The sequence below is a fragment of the Bos taurus genome, chromosome 1 (genome assembly GCF_002263795.3).
Source record: "Bos taurus isolate L1 Dominette 01449 registration number 42190680 breed Hereford chromosome 1, ARS-UCD2.0, whole genome shotgun sequence".
Taxonomy (NCBI): domain Eukaryota; kingdom Metazoa; phylum Chordata; class Mammalia; order Artiodactyla; family Bovidae; genus Bos; species Bos taurus.
In genome coordinates this window covers 141,122,138-141,127,370 of record NC_037328.1, presented here as the reverse complement: position 1 = coordinate 141,127,370, position 5,233 = coordinate 141,122,138, and positions in this window count along the sequence as shown.

Genomic DNA, 5,233 nt, shown 5'->3' with positions numbered 1-5,233 from the left:
AGCTATCAGGAATTCTGTGGAAGCTTCAAAGTGAATTCCTCCTCAGTCTAGCTTCCAGATGAGAACATAGCCCAGCTGACCGCTTGATGTCAGCTTTGTGAGATCCCTGAGCAGGGAACTCAGGTAAGTTGTGCTTGGAAATCCTTGAAAAAACAACAGAAACTGAGATAATGAATGGGTATGGTTTTAAGCCACTAAATTGTTAACTTGTTATGCAACCTAGAAAACCATCACACGTCCCCAGGCCATATTCTGCTTGGGGATTTTGACACCTTTGAGGTGAGAACCCTTGAAACCTTGGATAATGATATCCAGCTCTGCATCTTTCAGGCTGTCTACAGTGGCAGGGATGAGCCACCATCCATGATGGTACGATCTTCTTCTGAAACACATCTTTAATCTTGAAACACAGCTAAAATCAGTGCAGATACAGTGGACAAAGCTTAATGAACAGAGGATGAGATGGTGGATGGTATCACTGACTCAATGGACACGAGTTTGAGCAAACTCTTGGAGATACTGAAGAACAGGGAAGCCTGGGGTGCTGCAGTCCTTGGGGTCACAAAGAATTGGACATGACTGAGTGACTGAACAATAAACACAGTGCTTTCTTTCTGCATGGATTCACCTGGAATCCAGTGGAGGAGAGGAGTATTTAGATAAAGGCATATTTAGATAAAGGCACCTCAATTTAAGGCACATCTGCGGTCTACGAATGAAACAAATTGAAGAAAATATGAGATGCTTTTGTATTCATTCCTCTCTAAGCATCTTCTTGATGGTTTTGACCTCACTTTCTAAGGAACCAGGCTTCTGGCCCTTCCATACTCACATGCCCTCTCTTGAGCTGACTTCTCTGACCATTCCCCGATGTTCTAAAATAAGAATCATAAATTGATCTAATTTTCTATGCCAAAGCTGGTTGGTTTTTACGGCATTCTTAAACGCTGTGCATTCTGCTTTCTAAATGTTTTGATACCCAGGGGTGCTCATTCTGCAAAATTTTGTGTTCAATTAATCTAGGTGTGGGTGGCATCTATTTCCTTTTCCTATCACAGTGGTCTTCCTTTTCCATTCAGGAATCTGATGCCTTCTTCTCTATCAAATGCTGAACTCAAGAAAAGCATCTGCATGCCAGCCACTTGTCTCATGTGCTCTTTCAGGTCAACCTACATATCTGTGCTAATGTTCCCAGGGGTATTGGTAGATGAAGTTTCGTCACTGTAGATTGAAAGACTTGGTTACCATTTACATGCGTAACTTATGGAAATGTCTAGGAAGACTTCTTCAGACTAGAAAGAAATACTCCAATTTGCTGATTGCCTAGTCACTCAATCGACTCTTTGCAACTTTTTTTGGGGCTGCAAAATCACTGCAGATGGTGACTGCAGCCATGAAATTAAAAGACGCTTGCTCCTTGGAAGAAAAGTTATGACCAACCTAGATAGCATATTAAAAAGCAGAGACATTACCTTGCCAACAAAGGTCCATCTAGTCAAAGCTATGGTTTTTCCAGTAGTCATGTAGGGATGTAAGAGGTGAAACATAAAGTTGGCTGGCAATGAAGAATTGGTGCTTTTGAATTGTGGTGTTGGAGAAGACTCTTGAGAGTACCTGGGACAGCAAAGAGATCAAGCCAGTCAATCCTAAAGGAAAACAGTTCTGAAGATCATTGGAAAGACTGATGCTGGAGCTGAAGCTCCAATGCTTCGTCCACCTGATTCAGAGTCAACTCAATGGAAAAGACCCTGATGCTTGGAAAGACTGAAGGCAAAAGTAGAAAGGGGCAGCAGAGGATGACATGGTTAGATAGCATCACCTACTCAATGGACATGGATTTGAGCAAATTACAGAACATATGGAGGACAGGGCCTGGACTGGTGTGTTATAGTCCATGGGGTTGCAAAGAGTTAGATATGACTGAGTGACTAACAACAACAACTGTTAGCAGTGCTAAGGTTGAGAATCTCTGATCTAACAGACTCATATTCAACTCCATATATTTGGCAAAGAAAACAGCAATGATAACAAAAATTGATAAAGTGAGAATTCTCTCCATATATCCCATTCTTTTCCTTCAAGCCAGTGAAGCTCAAAGAGAAATAAAGTTTGCTGTTTTTCCTTTTGAATTGCTGTTAGGTTTTAATATTCATTTTTATTAACTTTATCCTGAATATCCACACAAGGTTCTCTGGATTAGTGACAGATGATCATTATTTCTGAAAGCAAAAAATGACCTCACCTCAATTCTTATCCCTGGGGTGTTGTGATGAGAGCCAGGCCAAATGTCCTACACATACACATTTCTAAGTCTGTATCTAAGTGATGAGTGAATTTTCTCTCCTCCTATACAGGAGAAAGAGGCAGTTGCCTCCCCTTCTCTCCTAAAGGAGGGAGGGAAAAATCTTTGCTGCTTGAAGATGGGAGAGAAAGGGCCTTTGGTTCTCATTCTAACCTTTTGGAGTGTAAACACATCCCTTCCAGGGTCAGGTGAGCCCTGGTGTCCAACTTTTACGACCTGGAGATGTTTCCAAGTTCCAAGGCTTCATTTCTTCCTTGAAAGTTTCTCTCAAGTCTCTCTTGAGCTGTGAATTAACTTCCCAAGTCTTACTCTAAATGCAGGGCCCCAAACTTGCAGACAAATTAATACAGAACGCCCCAAAACTGCATGTACATGCTCAGTTATGTCTGACTCTATGTGCAGTCCCATGGACTGTAGCTCACCTGTCTGGAATTTTCCAGGCAAGAATACTAGAGTGGTTGCCATTTCCACCTCCAGGGGATCTTCCTGACTCAGGGGTGGAACCCGCATTTCCTGCATTGCAGGCAGATTCTTTACCACTGAGCCACCTTGGAAGCCCTCCTACCATCATATAGATGGTATATTTACAGGTTAGAAGGAGCCTGGTAGAGTTCAATATCCACACCCAAAAGATTATGTCAGGGTGGAAATCTGTTCCTACAGGTAGCTAGTGGTAGGTACACTTGTAAGTGCCCCTGGAATCAGTCTCAAAAGGAGCTACCACTTGCACCCGAGAGACTGGCATCTGTGTGTTCCCATCAAGACAGCCCCAACCAGGGAGGATGTCTCCTTTTCCTGGATGCTTTGTGCCTTTGCTGTACACACAGCCAGCTGCTCTGTTCTTCCTGGCAGTCAAAGACAGTCGTAGTATGCTCTTTGCATTCAGAGATTACTAAAAGCAGTGTTAAAATTAAGGCAAAGTTTTTCTTTGATTCCTTCCAACTGCACAATTTGGGGGTCAATGTGTTCTAAATTATTTCCCAAGGGGGAAAAATAGAGCTGTAAGTCACTAGTAAATCCATAGAATAGAAGAGACTGAATACCAGATACCAGGAAGCAGGTGTTTATAATTTATGAAATAAAGCTTGAAGGTGAAACATATTAAATGTATGACTCATACCCTGTTTCAGACATTTAAGCATTCACTGGCGAGAATTGATTAGAAGAAATCAGAAGCTGAGCTTGGATTCTGAGCTTGGATTCTCATCCACACTGAGCATCCCCAGTGAGAAGGGCCATTCGGTCTGAGACCATTTTTCAGGAGGTTGGTAATAAGCAGGTTGTCAGAGTCTAACCTTAATGCCAAGTCCCCTAATGGCAGTAAATTGTAAAGATTAGTTACCAACCACTCTATCTTGTGATTTTATCATGCAACAAGAAACACATTCTGGATGTTTTAAAGCAATTGTTGCTGTTGTTCAGTTGCTAAGTCATGTCTGACTCTTTGCAGCCCCATGGATTTCACAGCACACCAGGCTCCTCTGTCCTCCACTTTCTCCCAAAGTTTGCTTAAATTCATGTCCATTGAGTAGGCTATGGTATCCAATCATCTCATCCTCTGCTACCTCCTTCTCATCCTGTCTTCAATCTTTCCCAGAATCAGGGTGTTTTCCAATGAGTTGGCTCTTTGCATCGGGTGGCCAAAGTATTGGAGCTTCAGCTTCAGCATCATTCCTTCCAATGAAAATTCAGGGTTGATTTCCTTTAGGATTGACTGTTTTGATCTCTTTGCCATCCAAGGGACTCTCAAGAGTCTTCTCCAACACCACAGTTTGAAAGCATCAATTTTTCTGCACTCAAACCTTCTTTATGGTCCAACTCTCACATCTGTACATGACTACTGGAAAAACCATGGTTTGACTATGTGGACTTTTGTTGACAAAGTAATGTCTCTGTTTTATAATATAGTGTCTAGTTTCATCATAGCTTTCCTTTCAAGGAGCAATTTAATTTAAAGCAATAAGTAGATATTTTTTGAGTGGGTTCCATTTACCCTGAAGCACAGCTGTCATCCAAAGGTGTCCATTGAGTTTGTAATTGTCCTCTGACTACATGAGTTAATACAACCCTGTCCTGCCTCCTGGGAGCTTCCAATCTATAACAGGCAGAAAAACTACTGAAAGAAATTGATGCGTCTGTCTTGGGATTTATTTTCAACCAGAGAACTTTCATTGTTTTAGGATGGAGGGTGAGATGTATTCTCTGAAAACTAGTAGACTAACGTTTCTGTTTCTATAAGAGCAGCTCAGACATGGCCTAATCTGACGTCACTGTTGGGTGAGATGCCCTCAAGATTCTTAGATTCTACCAAGATAAACTAACGGCACTTGGGACTCAGGCTGGAAGATTGCCAAGGCAGGCAGCCAAGGAAGCTCCTCTGTGGAATGGTCACTGGTCTTCTCTCAAAGTCCCCAGGGTAAAACCAAGCCATGTTTGCAACAGTTGAGTATATGGTAGACTTGGGAAAAGTCTACAAAAGGGTAGACTGTCCTCTTTGGTCTCAGGAGAGACTGACCACTTGCATGTAAATATGCTTAAATGTTTTCAGTGACATTCTCTGAGCTCACTGACTGAGTAATCGTCAGGGAAGGTTGACCAGATGGCTCTGGGAATGAGCCCATGGATAAGACAGATACAGTGTCTCTCTCACAGAGTTTATAATTGAATGGAGAAAAAAGAACCTGAAAGATGATGGCAGCCACAGTGAGTCATGTGCATGTAAGGGAAGGGCTCAGCTAGCTTCAGGGTTCACGGACAGTCTTCCCAAGCAAGCACTGTCAGGACAGAAATAGCAGGATGGAGAAAGCTGGCCAAGCAGACAGCCTTCAGGGCAGCTGCTGCTCAGGGACCCATTCGGCACAGTGAGGGACACAGAGCCATGAGGGGCTTTTCAAGTAAAATAGCTGAGGATTTATTCTTTTGTTCCCTACA